The sequence below is a fragment of the Triticum urartu genome, chromosome 6, assembly GCF_003073215.2.
Source record: "Triticum urartu cultivar G1812 chromosome 6, Tu2.1, whole genome shotgun sequence".
Classification (NCBI taxonomy): Eukaryota; Viridiplantae; Streptophyta; class Magnoliopsida; order Poales; family Poaceae; genus Triticum; species Triticum urartu.
The window spans coordinates 72,475,271-72,491,805 of NC_053027.1; positions in this window are offsets into that span (position 1 = coordinate 72,475,271).

Genomic DNA, 16,535 nt, shown 5'->3' on the forward strand with positions numbered 1-16,535 from the left:
AGAGTTTGACTAACTTTATATTAAAAATATAAACATTCACAATATGAAATCAATATTATCAGATGCACCATGAAACGTATGTTCATACTATATAATTTTAGTATTGTAGATGTTCATATTTTTTATATAAATTTGGTCAAATTGTGTGCAGTTTGACTTTAACCAAATCTTATATGCGGAATAAAAAGAAACGGAGGGAGTATATGCTACTTTGACCAAAAAAATTGGGTAGTCAATTGACTACCCAGTTTGTGTGTGGCTTCGCCACTTCCTGTTACCGTGTCGCCCGTCGCGGTGTCACCGGATCTAGATGCGAACCAAGATCCCGCGCTGTTTGGGTTCCTCTGGATGTGATTCGATCCCTGCCTCCTGCGATCGAGGCATCAAGGGCATAAACGATCGAGCAGGCAGCCCGGGACAAGGAGATATGGTCGAGGCTTGACGTGCCAGCGCCGACCGGCGCAGTGCCCATGCCATGCCAGTGAAAATAAATACATAGGCCTGTAAAAAATTTGGGGCCCCTCAAACTCTATGGGCCCTGTGCGGATCGTACAGTTTGTACAACTGTGGGCCCAACCCTGATCGCACACCTCCAAAGAGTGCGGCTCATATCTTTATATAATAAAAGGATAGAGATAAAAATACAAAGTATATACGGTAAGTCAAGTCCTATTCGTATATAGGAAGGAATCTAACACCCTCCCTCAATCTTAACCGGTGTGAAGAAGGTTGAGATTGCGCCGACAGACTTCAAACAAAGGTAAGTGGCAGCGGCTTGGTGAAGATATCAACAAGTTGATCTTTAGATGAGATGAACTTGATCTGTAGTAGTTTTTGTGTAATGCGTTCCCTCACAAAATAAAAATCAACTTCGATATGCTTCGTCCTTGCGTGAAAGACAAAATTAGATGAAAGATAAGTGGCGCCAATATTATCACACAAAAGTACCGGAGGCAGATCTTGAGGGATAATGAGTTCAGCTGTACCATTGGCAACAACTTTGTACTCAGCTTCCATACTACTCCGAGAAACGGTAGCTTGCTTTCGAGCATTGCAGGCGATCAAAATTGAACCAAGAAACACAACATATCCCCCCATGGATCACCGATCATCTGGACTCCCTTCCCAATCCGCATTAGAAAAGGTAGACAACAACATAGAAGAAGCATGCCCAAGATGTAGTCCAAACGAGGCAGTTAGACAAACGTAAGCAGAATGCGTTTAACTGCCGACCAGAGGGTATCACGTGGTGCATGAAGATACTAATAGACATGGTTAACTGCAAAGGAAATATCTTGTCGAGTGATAGTGAGGTACTGTAGACCACCAACAATATTGCGATACTCAGTAGCGTCATCAGCAGCAAGAAGCACACCAGTGCCAGCAGAAAGCTTCTCAGTCACAGACATGGGTGTGGAAACAGGCTTACACTTCAGCATCCCAGCATGGCGAAGAAGATCCAAGGGATACTTTTTCTGAGATAGTGAGACCAGCAACCGTATGTGTAACCTCCAGACCCAAAAAATCGTGAAGCGGCCCAAGATCCTTAACAACAAAGTCATGTTGAAGATTTAATATCAATCGATCAGCAGCAGTAGACGATGAACTGATGAGAATAATATCATCAACATAGACCAAAAGATACATCGTGACCTCAGGGCGTTGTAGAAGAAACAGAGACGTGTCTGCACTAGATGGAACAAAGCCATGTGACCGAAGAGCTGAACCAAGACAGGCATGCCATGCATGGGGGGTGTTGTTTGAGACCATAGATTGCCTTGATTAGCCGACAAAGATGTTGAGGCCGATCAGGATCAACAAAACCAAGAGCTTAACGCATGTAAACTTCTTCCTCTAAGACACCATGGAGGAATGCGTTCTGAACATCCAACCGACGAAGAGACCAACCACGATGAATTGCCAAGGAGAGAAGAAGACGAATGGTGGTAGGCTTGATAACAGGACTAAAACTGTCTTCGTAATCAAGACCATAACGTTGTTTAAAACCTTTGGCAACCAGGCATGCATTATAGCATTCAACAGATCCATCAACATGCTTCTTGACTTTAAAGACCCATTTGGAGTCAATCACATTAACTCCTGAGAGAAGAGGAACAAGTTTCCAAGTCTTATTTTTCTGCAGCGCAAAAAATTCTTGTTCCATGCATCTCTCTAGTGGGGTATGCTCATTGCTGCTGGAAAATGATGAGGTTTAGATGTTGGATCAGAGATCGCATGTGCCATACAAGCTGCTAGCCATGAAACAGTGCCATGCTTCCATTGTTTGGGCTGAATGATGCCACTCTGGCTACATGTGTCCATACATCGAGGAACAACCGGAGCTTGTGGCAGAACTGGAGATGGAATAGGAGCAAGTGACGGAGAGCTGGGAGTCGCTGATACGTCCATTTTGCATCATGTTTTTCCTACAACTATTTATTGTATTTTGGATTGTTATTCACTTTATGATGCAATTCTTATGCTTTTTCTCTCTTATTTTGCAAGTTTCACATGAAGAGGGAGATTGCCGACAACTCGAATTCTGGACCGGGAAAATACTATAGCCGAGATAGCTATTTTGCACAACTCCAAATGACCTGAAAATTTACGAAGAATTGTTTTGAAATATATAAAAATTATTGGCGAAAGAATTACTAGAAGGGGATCCACCAGGCCTCCGAGGCCCATCTTCTCCTATATGATGTCATTTGCCCTAGAAAAAAAAATCAGAAGAAGACTTTTGGAACGAAGCGCCGCCGTCTCGAGATGGTACCTGGGCAGGAGCCCTTTTGCTCACCGGTGGAGGGATTCCGCAGGGGACACCCTCCGGGAGGGGGAAATCAAAGCCATCGACAACACTAACAACCCTCTCATCATGGGAGGACCAATCTTCATTAACATCTTCACCAGTACCATCTCATCTCAAACCCTAGTTGATCTCTTGTGTTCAATCTTTGTCTCAAAACCTCAGATTGGTACATGTGTGTTGCTAGTAGTGTTGATTACATCCTGTAGTTAATGCTGGTTAGTTTATTTGGTGGAAGACTATATGTTCAGATCCTTAATGATATTCAATACTCCTCTGATCTTGAACATGAATATGATTTGTGAGTAGCTATTTTTGTTCCTGAGGACATGGGAGAAGTCTGGTTATAAGTAATCATGTGAATCTGGTATTCCTTTTTTCCATAGAAATTGCTGCAGTGCTTCTATCATAGCCTACGCACCTTCTCCTCTCCTTGCTTTTTCAGCATTTTATCAAGCAGGACAGTCCACGGACGTGCACTCATTTTATAGAGAGATGGGAATAGGACAAAAAGGATTTGGTAATATTTTTACAGCAATCTACCGACTATTGCAACAAAACTTTTGTAGAAAAAACTGAAAGATAGTTGCAATATGTTTTAGGCTGCTGATACGAATTAGCCCAGAGAAATCATCCGCTTAGCCAGCCGTCCGATCTGCACATTGGTGGTCGTCCGATCGCAGCAATGCCACAACAGTAGAGAGCGCGTGACGCCTTCAATGCGGCGCTAATTGCACCCTAGCAAAGCTCTAATGCAGCTCTCATGAAGCACTGCATGGCGCGACAAATAGCTCCAACACATCACTGACGGCGTTGGAGAAGCTCCATTGCAGCCCTGGCGGAGCTCCTCACAGCTTCAAGGCAACATCACCAGAGTTGAGTTGCATCGCCTCCGTTGTCCACTCGCGGCGGTCACCACAATAGGACCGTGACGCTCCATTGGTGCTCGCGGAGACGGCCATGGAAAGTGGTGGTCGGCGTAGAAGTTGCTCTCCCTTTGTGGTCTCTAGTAGTGGCGATGATCGGCTCTGCTTCGTCTCGGCGGTCTGGTTCAGACGAGAGACGAGAGGGAGAGAGACGGGGAAGAGATACAACCAGGGCTGGATGAGGATAAGGTAGAGATGATAAGGCTAGGGGCTGCGATGGGCGGGTCCCACGAGGGCATGTATCAAGCGGGGGACGAGTTTTACGCGACATTGTTATCAACCGGTAGAAAGCAAATGTTTTCCTGTTTTTCATAAAATTGAAATACCATTTCCTTCAATGGTGACATCGGTAAATATAAAAAATGTTGGGAATCGGTTGACCGGCATTGCATGACAAAGTAACAACTGCATGCAACTTGCACTGGCAGTGTTTGACCTTGCAGCATTCACTAGTGCAGAACCGGGCAATAGCACCGGTTCGTAAGGCCCTTTAGTGCCGGTTCGGTAACCGACACTAAAGTGTGGGCACTAAAGCCCTCCCCCCTTTAGTACCGGTTCAGCACGAACCGGTGCTAAAGGGCAACCACGTGGCACGAGCCAGCTCCAGGGGCAGGGAGCCCTTTAGTACCGGTTGGTGACACCAACCGGTATTAAAAGGTTGGGGGGTTTTGGGTTTATGATTTCTTTTTCATTTAATTTTGTGTTCTCCATTTAATTCTTTTTCGTTAGCTGGTATTTTACGATACTACATATTGTACATGTTATGCATATATATAAATAGAATTTCTAGTAGAACCAATCATATATATATATATATATATCATCGAATGTCTCACAACCACCATTAATTAATTCACACATATATACACACACATGTATATATATACATACAATTAGCTAGCTATATACAATTTCTCCTAATTGGTGCCTTCGGAGCCAGTGGCATTAGCCTAATTGGTGCCTTCGGAGCACGATGACAATTGGAAGTGGTTCATGGGGGCGGTAGTGGGTAATAGTATTCTCCTTTGGGATCTATGACCTGGTCGAGCAAAAATCCCGCTATTTCCTCTTGAATTGCTTCTATACGGTCCTCTGCTAGGAGCTGCTCCCGCACCTCTTTGAACTGTTAAGGAGATCAATATGCATGTGTATTAGTTGTGTGACTAGATATCGATAATGGTGTAAAAATTATGAATAGTGTTCTGACAAACGTACCCACTCCTGTCTTTGAGATCTGCTCCTTTCGAACGTCATCATGCGAATGTTCTCGCAAACATAGTGTGCACACAGATTATTCTCCGGCGCCTGCTTCAGGGCCTTTACGAGAATGGAATTTGATCAGATAATAATTAATCAAGCATAATAATTAAAGAGATGGCAGCTAGCTAGCTAGTACTACTGAATTATTTACCTTGGGTCGATACCATTTCAACTTTTTTTCCATTGGACTGGAGTGACGCTGATGAACTTTGCCCAAGCCCTGCCCGCCGACAAAGAAAATGAATAAAGGGGTTATTAAATAGTTCATATCAGGAAATGACGAACTAAATAGGCTGGGATATAGTTAATAATGATTGAAATTACCTGTTGACTATCCCAAACAAGATGGTGTAGTCACTTGCTTTTTTAAGTAGCGAGTCCAGTATTTCAAATGTTCCTTCATCAACCTTAATGATTAACAAGATCCAGTGAAATCTCCATACACACACGTTTGCATGTCTTAGTTAAGCGGGCATATGTAAGCAAAAACATGTAGCTAGCTAGTAGGCAAAAATAGAATTTGTAGTACAAGACAGTGTGACTCACTCAAAGTTGTAAGGAGTAGTATATCTTCATTGATATTGAGGCGCTTGAAGAATTCTAGCATGCTTTTATCTACACTTTTTTCATAATATGGATCTAATTTCCATGTGTATTCATTAATGGTATTTGGGTCAATGAACCCAGTGCCATAGCGTCCACCTTTTTTTCATTTCATAAATCTTCATCCTGCATAATACCACAGAAAAGAATATAGTGGGGATAATTACAGCTAATGATTGATCAAAATGATCACTACAGCTAGCTTGAGACTTAAATTACAGAAAGAAATCACTTACAGACAATAGCAACTGACGATAGATTTGTCGAGTGCGTCTTGATTGTATAACTGAAATAGTTCTGAATACTCAACGGACACAGCTTTCTCATGGTAGTAATGACCCTTCTTGACATTCACCACGAGGGACTCTCGATTGGAAATCTTGTTAATGTCCATGTACCATTGATGCAATTCATATATTCTCATTGGGAGCTTCTTGACCTCGTTTGGCTCGACCAAAGGTTGGCCCAGGACATATTTCCGTTTTATTTCCTCCTCTCTAATCAGAGACACGGGCTCGATATCGAGGAGTTGTCCAATAGTGATCATGAGCCTTTTAGCCTGCTCAATATGCTACTCGGTTATTACCACATCGCCCAGCCCGGGAACGTTAACGGTTTGCCCACAATAATATTGGGCGCGCGTACTCTCATGTGTTGTTGGCACAACAAGTGGGGGGATTGATTGCGCCGCCTGTTCTCCCAGCTGGGGAACGGTTTTACCGCTCCTTTTGCCAGCTGATTTGCTCGAGCTCGAGCTCGCCTCTTTCTGTAGACGTGCTCGATTTAACTTCCTGAGGTGGCGCTCATAGTCTGTGTCAACATGCTTGGGAGCTGGTGCTCTAGCCATACGAATGAAGTGGTCAATATTTTCCTCAGGCACTTTCTCCCTTGGCGGCGGTGGCGGTTTCGGTGCAAAATGGGCTTCCACCTTGGTCTTCGATATGGCTGCGTTTTCCTCCTCGGACTTGTCGTAAGGCCTCTACGGAAGAGGCGCGAGGCTGGTTGGACCATATTGAGATCGCTTGCCTCTGCCTGTATCTCCAGTACTACCTCGACTTGTACCGCTACGCACCATAGCTGAGGCGGCTCTCTTCCGTGGTTGCTGAGGCGGCGAAGATGGCTGACGTGGCTGAGTTGGAGAAGGAGGAGTGGCCTGAATCTGTGCCGGACTTGGAGGAGGAGTGGCCTGACACTTTGCCGGACTTGGAGGAGGAGGAGTGGCCTGAAGCTGTGCCAGACTTGGAGGAGGAGTGGCCTGACGTGTTGGTGGACTTGGAGGAGCGGGAGTTTGCTAACTCGGTGGCGGACTTTGACGAGGAGTCAGATGACGCGGTGTCTGTGGCCTTCGAAAGATGATGCAATCCTTTCTCCATAGAATGATATGATGGTTGGCCTCTCCCAATGTGTGCTCCTCGTCACCTCCAGGAATGTCAAGCTCTAGCCCCGAATATTGGTCCACCACCTCATCAACCAAGACACGAGCATAGCCCACTGGAATCGGGTTGCAATGGAAGGTTGCCTCGGGGGATTTGTAAAAGCAACGACGTTCGCCACCTTCATGGATATGTTCTTCATTTTGAAGTGTAGCTCGCAGTTAGTGTTCTCCATGATGTCATCCACTGGGTAGCTATCCAGAAATGCGTCGCGCGGGATGGAACCCACGCTGCTTCTCGGCATGGATGGGACGGTGCTATCCAATGCTGGATCATTCGCTAGCTGCTGAGATCCCCTTTGCTGGCTAAGTGAGTCGATCTGCTCCTGCTGCCGCTGGAATTTGACTTCCAAGTCCGCGTGCGCTGATTCTAGGCCTTGAAGGCGTTCATAGTCCAGCTTCCTCTACTCCTCCTACATCTTCCTCTTCTTCTCCTCCGCAATCTTCTTTCTCGCACGGGTTCTCTAGTCGGTGTTCCAGTCCGAGAAACCCCCATACCACGGAATAGCGTCCTTGCCTCGTGTTCTTCCCGGGTGTTCAGGATTTCCCAGGGCACGCGTAAGCTCGTCATTCTCTCTGTTGGGCTCGAACACCCCCGATCGAGCCTCTTCTATTGCAACAAGTAGCTTATCTTCGGCTCCGTCCAGACATGCCTTCTTCGAAACTTTGCCTGTCTTCGGGTCCAACTCCCTCCATGCGCATAGAACCAAGCCCTGCACCTGGGGGGCCAGCTCAATGTTTCTCGAGTGACACCTGCATCCTCCATCTCTTTCTCAAACTTATCCCACTTAGCCATTCCCACCACGTAGCCACCTGACCCCAGCTTATGGAACTTATCCTTTTTTGCGGCATTGGCCTTGTTTATTCTCGACCGTTCCTTAGATAATTCCGATTCCTTGAATTTCACGAAATCGTCCGAATGAGCACTTTGCTTCTCTAGTGTTCCTGGAATACTGGAGTCTTCTTTCCTCCCTTGACGTACTGGTCCCATACATGATTCTTGTGGTTGTTGAATGCAACTGCCATCTTCCTAAGAGCAGCGTCCTTTACTTTCTCCACATCTGCATCTGTGAAATGATCTGGTAGGGTGAAATGTTCCATGAGCATTTCCCAAAGCAGAAGCTTTTGTCTTTCATCGACAAAAGTAAGATCTGGATGTGGCTTTGCTGGCTCTCTCCATTCTTGAAGGGAGATCGGGAGTTGGTCCTTCACAAGAACTCCGCACTAACGAATGAACATTTCCGCAATCTTCTTAGGCACTAATGGTTTGCCATTAGGTTTGATGGCCTTGATATTGTACTTTACGCCCTCCTTCAACTTTTTGTTCGGGCCTTGTACTGTCCTGCTGCCTGAAGATTTGCCCAATCCGGATGGCTGAAAGAAGAAACATCGATTCGTTAATATATATCTTCAAGTCATTTAAAACATGTGATGATCACCAGATGCCTGCTTATATAAATATACCTCGCCGGTCTTTTTTGTTTCAAGATCAACATTTTCTTCGTCATGTTCATAGTTCATGACTTCATCAATTCGGTCGTCGCGATCGAATATCATATCACCCTCCCCGATGTTGTTTAGATATTCGGAGCCGTCATAATCTTCTTCATTCTGATCATCATCTGGCCCACGAGGATTGCGTGTGATATTGAACAAGGCCTCTTCTCCCTCTCTGCCGGTATTGTCCCCCATAGGTTTTATTTAACTAATCCAAAAGAAATATATTCAAATTACAATGCATGGATGCAATCAATTAATAAGGAAAAACTGAATCAATCATAGTACATAATAAGCATCATCAAATATAATCTCGAATATGTCGTCTCGAATAATAGATATAATCTCGAATACATCGTCTCGAATAATATATATAATCTCGAATAAATCATCTCGAATATTATATATCGAATACATCACTAGCTAGCTAGCTAATAAAGATCGAATACTAGAGAGTAATCTAGGCCACTCGCGGTTCCTGAGGCGCGGGCGATGGACAACCAAAATGAAGGAACCATCACTGGATCATAGCTTGGGTGATCTCCCGAAAGAACCAGCCAGGTATTGGAGAACCTGACGTCCATAGCAGCCATGTAGCGATGGACGTGCTCGTCCTGCTCCCTGACACGACGACGTACCACCTCCGGCGGGGCCGGCTCCCTTCGCACCGAAAGTGGCCCATGCGAACGCCACCAAAGGAGATCAGGGTTGATGACGGGACCCGGGGCCGGGTTCCTCACCAAGCGTCGCGCCCCTGAAGGTAGCACCTCCTAGTGCCAGCCCGGCGGAGCCCAATCCCGGACATGGGTCCTTTGAAGCAGGACGTCGTCGCGAACTGGTCGATGGCGAGGATGCGGGCCGGGCATCATCGATAACAAATACTATATGCCGCAAAAGTAAAGTAACATTTTTTAAATGATGGATTGTGATTTCATATATGCAAATTCTAAATTTTATAACTAAAACTAACATTTCTAATATTTCTATAACTAAAACTAACATTTCTAATATTTCTATAACTAAAAAACATTTCTATATAACTAACATTTCTATATAACTAACATTTCTAATATAACTAACATTTCTATATAACTAACATTTTTAATATTTCTATATAACTAACATTTCTAATATTTCTATAACTAAAAAACATTTCTATATAACTAACATTTCTAATATTTCTATAACACAGTGTGTGTGTGTGTGTGTGGTGTGTGTGTGTGTGCGGCCGGGGCAGGAGCTCACCGGCGAGGTGCGACGACGGGGGCGGCGACGGGGACGGAGACGGGCGGTGACGACGGGGATGGGGACGGGGCGGCGATGACGGGGACGGGGACGGGCCGGGCGGGGACGACGGGAGGACGGGGCGGGGCGCGGCGTGGCGACGGGGACGACGGGGACGGGGACAGGGACGGGGACGGGGCGGCGACGAGGGGCGGCGGCGACGGGGCAGAGGAGAAAGAAGCAGAGGGAGAGATGAGAAACTGACAATTTTTTTGAAGTGTTTTCTTATATAGAACAACATTTAGTACCGGTTGAAGCCACCAACCGGTACTAAAGGTCTGTTTTGGCCAGGCCAAGCGGCGGGAACGGCACCCCTTTAGTACCGGGTGGTGGCTCCAACCGGTACTAAAGGGTCTTTAGTACCAGTTGGAGCCACCACCCGGTACTAAAGGGGGTGCGCTAGCGCAGGTGCAGTGTGTCATGTTTAGTCCCACCTCGCTAGCCGAGGGGCGTCTGCACTGGTTTATAAGCCCCAGTGTGGTAGCTCTCTCGAGCTCCTCTACAAAGCAGGCCTACTGGGCCTAAATGTTCTGTGCTGCCCTGTGGGCCTACTGGGCCTTTGCGGGTCTGGATCCTGGCCCAACAACAGGTTGGGTTTCTAGTCGTATCCAGGCCGTTGTAGCCCAGTAGGCGGGCTTTTTTGCTTTATTTATTTTTGTTTTATTTATTTTTGAGTTGTTTTTTGCTGTATTTAGAGTTTCTTTGTGAATATTTTTGCTTTAGGTACAAAAAATTACAAACTTTCTGTTAGTGCCGGTAGTTTACAAATTTGAATAGTTTAAATTTTGAATTATTTGAAATTTGTGTGAATCACTAGTTTGTGAATAACTTAACTTTGAAAATAGATTTTTCAGTGATTCTTTTTTCTTATGTTTTTAGTGTGTTTTATCATTATATTCAATTTGTTAATGCTTAGGTTATTTAAAAAATGAAATGCCTTTGTAACGGATGAGTTTTCGTCCGAAACCCTGATACTTCGAAAGAGATTGTCCATTTTGTACACGAAATGCATTCAGTTTTTGCGGTAACCCTCTCTACTTTTTTGCACATACTATGTGGGTGAAGTTATGATACCATGCCAACTTTCAACCTTTTCTGAGTTCATTTGAAATGCTTTTCAATTTCAGAGTCATTTAGCTGGAAAAAATCAGTAAATGATGAAAGAATTTGTTTGCACATAAAATTTCTTCGTGTTTCAAATGCCAAAACACATAACTACCCTAACTATTATAGAGATTCCCTCCTGGGTGTGAAACACAGAAGAAAGTGATGATAGTGAAGCCGATCACATCCGAGATCTTTGGGTGTGAAACTTTTTCTTCGCGTGTGTCCCTTTGCGCCGTAGCCATGGAAAATCTTCATCATTTAACTAGATACTCGGGTCAATATTCACTGTGAATGGAGCAATTTCATCAAACTTTTCATAATCTTCTGACATGTTTATCTTATCATTCACTCCCACGATGTTTCTCTTCTCAGAAAGAACTATGTGGCGCTTTGGCTTATCATATGATGCATTCGCTTCCTTATCTTTTCTTTTTCTCGGCTTGGTAGACATATCCTTCACATAGAAAACCTGTGTCACATCATTAGCTAGGACAAATGGTTCGTCTGCATACGCAAGATTGTTGAGATCCACTGTTGTCATTCCATACTGCCGGTCTTCCATTACCCCGCCTCGTGTCATATTAACCCATTTACACCGAAACAAAGGGACCTTCAAACCACGTCCATAGTCAAGTTCCCATATCTCCTCTATGTAACCATAATATGTTTTCTTTCCCATCTTGGTTGTTGCATCAAAGCGGACACCACTGTTTTGGTTGGTGCTCTTCTTATCTTGGGTGATCGTGTAGAATGTATTACCATTTATCTTGTACCCTTTGAAAGTCATTATATTCGAAGATGGTAACTGGGACAGCGAGTACAGGTCATCTTCAATAGAGGCGTCATGCATGGTACGTGTCTGCAACCAACCGGCGAAACTCCTGGTTTGTTCACATGTAATCCAGTCATCAGACCGCTTCGGGTGTTTGGAGCGTAGAAAATTCCCGTGTTCGTCCATATACGGAGCCACCAAGGCAGAATTCTGTAGAACTGTGTAGTGTGCTTCAGTTAGAGAATGTCCGTCCATACATATTATTCGATCCCCTCCTAGCGTGCCTTTTCCATCCAGTCTGCCCTTATGCCGCGATTCAGGAACACCAATCGGTTTAAGGTCAGGAATAAAGTCAATACAAAACTCAATGACCTCCTCATTTTCATGGCCCTTGGAGATGCCTCCTTCTGGCCTAGCACGGTTATGAACATATTTCTTTAAGACTCCCATGAACCTCTCAAAGGGGAACATATTGTGTAGAAATACAAGACCCAAAACGTTAATCTCTTCGCATGGGTGAACGAGGACGTGCTTCATGATGTTGAAGAAGGATGGTGGGAACACCAACTCGAAATTGACAAGACATTGCAACAAATCATTCTCTAACCTTGGTATGATTTCTGGATCGATTACCTTGTGAGAGATTGCATTGAGGAATGCACATAGCTTCACAATGGCTAATCGAACGTTTTCCGGTAGAAGCCCCCTCAATGCAACCGGAAGCAGTTGCGTCATAATCACATGGCAGTCATGAGACTTTAGGTTCTGCAACTTTTTCTCTACCATGTTTATTATTCCCTTTATATTCGACGAGAAGCCAGACGGTAGCTTAATACTGAGCAGGCATTCAAAAAATATTTCCTTCTCTTCTTTGGTAAGAGCGTAGCTGGCATGACCCTGATGTATGCCGTCTTTTCCGTGCATATGTTGCTGGTCCTCCCGTGCCTCAGGTGTATCTTTTGTCTTCCCATACACGCCCAAGAAGCCAAGCAGGGTCACGCAAAGATTCTTCGTCACGTGCATCACGTCGATTGCGGAGCGGACCTCTAGGTCTTTCCAATAGGGCAGGTCCCAAAATATAGATTTTTTCTTCCACATGGGTGCGCGTCCGTCAGCGTCATTCGGAACAGGTTGTCCGCCAGGACCCTTTCCAAAGACTACCTTCAAATCCTTGACCATATCATGTACATCAGCACCAGTATGGTGGCGAGGCTTCGTCCGGTGATCCGCCTCACCTTTGAAATGCTTGCCTTCTTTCTTACGGCACGCCTGCTCGGAAGAAATTGACGATGTCCCAGGTACATATTCTTCTTACAATTAGCCAAATATATACGGTCGGTATTATCCAAACAATGCGTACATGCGCGGTATCCCTTGTTTGTCTATCCTGAAGGGTTACTGAGAGCAGGCCAATCATTGATGGTCATGAACAGCAACGCCATTAGGTCAAATTCTTCCCCCATGTGCTCATCCCACGCACATACACATGTTCCATTCCACAGCTGTAAGAGTTCTTCAACTAATGGCCTTAGGTACACATCAATATCGTTGCCGGGTTGCTTAGGGCCTTGGATGAGCACTGGCATCATAATGAGCTTCCGTTTCATGCACAACCAAGGAGGAAGGTTATACAAACATAGAGTCACAGGCCAGGTGCTATGGTTGTTGCTCTGCTCCCCAAAAGGATTAATGCCATCTGCGCTTAGACCAAACCATACATTCCTTGCGTCATCTGCAAACTCCTTCCCGTACTTTCTCTCGATTTTTCTCCACTGCGATCCATCAGCGGGTACTCTCAACTTTCCGTCTTTCTTACGGTCTTCTCTGTGCCATCGCATCGCCTTGGCATGCTCTTTGTTTTGGAACAAACGTTTCAACCGTGGTATTATAGGAGCATACCACATCACCTTGGCAGGAATCTTCTTCCTGGGACGCTCGCCCTCGACATCACCAGGGTCATCGCGGCTGATCTTATAGCGCAATGCACCGCATACCAGGCAATCGTTCAAATCCTCGTACTCACCGCGGTAGAGGATGCAATCATTAGGGCATGCATGTATCTTCTACACCTCTAACCCTAGAGGGCAGACAACCTTCTTTGCTTTGTACGTACTCTCGGGCAATTCGTTGTCCTTTGGAAGCATATTCTTTATCATTACCAGCAACTTTCCAAATCACTTGTCAGATACACCATTCTCTGCCTTCCATTGCAGCAATTCCAGTGTGGTGCCCAGCTTTTTCTTGTCACCTACGCAATTCGAGTACAACAATTTTTTGTAATCCTCTAACATGCGCTACAACTTCTTCTTCTCCAAATCACTTGCACAGTTTCTCTTTGCATCGGCAATGGCCCGACCTAGATCATCAATGGGCTCATCCGATGCCTCTTCTTCAGCTTCTTCCCGCATTGCCGGCTTAGCTTCTTCCCTCATTGTTGTATCATCGTATTCAGGGAACCCATGGCTAGGATAGCTATCGTCGTCCTCTTCTTCTTCATTGTCTTCCATCATAACCCCTCTTTCTCCGTGATTGGTCCAAACATTATAGTGGGGCATGAAACCGGACTCAAACAGGTGGACGTGAATGGTTCTTGACGTAGAGTAATTGTGACCATTCTTACAACCAGCACATGGACAAGGCATAAAACCATCTGCCCGCTTGTTTGCCTCAGCCGCAAGCAGAAAAGTATGCATGCCATTAATGAACTCGGGAGAGCATTGGTCATCGTACATCCATTGCCGGCTCATCTTCAATACACAGCACCGAAAACACCAAATTAATACAATACATAAAGTTCATACAACACTTAAATGCAAGAAACAAATAACTCTCTAGCTAAAGAATTTAAATGCAACAACAAATGCGATCAAGATCGCAACCAAGGTAACAATTGATCCAACAGCATAATGATACCAAGCCTCACTATGAATGGCATATTTTCTAATCTTTCTAATCTTCAAGCGCATTTTCTCCATCTTAATCTTGTGATCATCGACGACATTGGCAACATGCAACTCCAATTCCATCTTCTCCCCCTCAATTCTTTTCAATTTTTCCTTCAAATCCTCGTTTTCTCTTTCAACTAAATTTAACCTCTCGACAATAGGGTCGGTTGGAATTTCTGGTTCAACTACCTCCTACATACAAATATCTATGTCAACTTGATGGGCATAATTTTTCATAAACACAAAATGCAACAAATAGTTTTAAAAGAGAATATACCACATCCGAATCATAACACGGACGAGGGCCGACGGGGACGGATATCAAAACCATGGCACTATGTATAACAAACAACGTATGGGTAAGATAATTATACGAGTAACTATATATCCAAATCACACAAACATTAATTTTTTATATAGAACATTCATGAACAAGAGGCTCACCACAAGGTGGTGCCAGCGACGGGACGTTGTGGGCGATCGACGGTGGTTACGACGGAGATTTAGAAGGCACTAAGTAAACCACACCTACATATGCAAACTAAGTGTTATTTTTGACCTCAAATTGCATATAAATCAAATACTAGCACATATATATAATTCCTCCCAAATTACTAAACTCAAAAATCAATCACTATATAAAGCATTGCACGAGCTAATCTAGCAATGAGAGATGAAAGGACAAAGTTGCTAACCTTTGTGATCATTTGAATGGATGGGGGCCTTCAAATCTTGACAAATTTTGGGCAAAATGTGTGATGAGCTTGAGAGGAAGAGGGAAAGAACAGAGAGGAGAGGGAAAAGGGGAAGAATAAAGCGAGCTCGGGTGGACGAAGGGTGTATGTAGGACGACCTTTAGTACCGGTTCATGATACGACCCGGTACTAAAGGTGCTGGAGGGGCCCCGGACTGACAACATCCTGCCACCACTCACTTTTGTTGGGGAACGTAGTAATTTCAAAAAATTTCCTACGCACACGCAAGATCATGGTGATGCATAGCAACGAGAGGGGAGAGTGTTGTCTACGTACCCTTGTAGACCGAAAGCGGAAGCGTTAGCACAACGCGGTTGATGTAGTCGTACGTCTTCACGATCCGACCGATCCAAGTACCGAACGCACGGCACCTCCGAGTTCAGCACATGTTCAGCTCGATGACGTCTCGCGAACTCCGATCCAGTAGAGCTTCACGGGAGAGTTCCGTCAGCACGACAGCGTGGTGACGGTGATGATGTTGCTACCAACGCAGGGCTTCGCCTAAGCACCGCTACGATATGACCGAGGTGAAATATGGTGGAGGGGGGCACCGCACACGGCTGGGAAAGATCAACTGATCAACTTGTGTGTCTAGAGGTGCCCCCTGCCCCCGTATATAAAGGAGTGGAGGAGGGGGAGGGCCGGCCCTCTCTATGGCGTGCCCTAGGGGAGTCCTACTCCCAACGGGAGTAGGATTCCCCCTTTCCTAGTAGAATTAGGAGCCCTTCCAAGTAGTAGGAGTAGGAGGGAAGGAAAGGGAAGGGAAAAGGAGAAGGAAGGAAGGGGGTGCCCTCCTCCCTAGTCCAATTCGTACCAGCCCATGGGGAGGGGTGCGGCCACCCTTTGAGGCCTTTCTCTCCTTTCCCGTATGGCCCATTAAGGCCCAATACGAATTCCCGTAACTCCCCGGTACTCCCGAAAATACCCGAATCACTCAGAACCTTTCCGATGTCCGAATATAGTCGTCCAATATATCGATCTTTACGTCTCGACCATTTTGAGACTCCTCGTCATGTCCCCGATCTCATCCGGGACTCCGAACTCCTTCGGTACATCAAAACACATAAACTCATAATACAATCGTCACCGAAACTTTAAGCGTGCGGACCCTACGGGTTCGAGAACTATGTAGACATGACCGAGACATG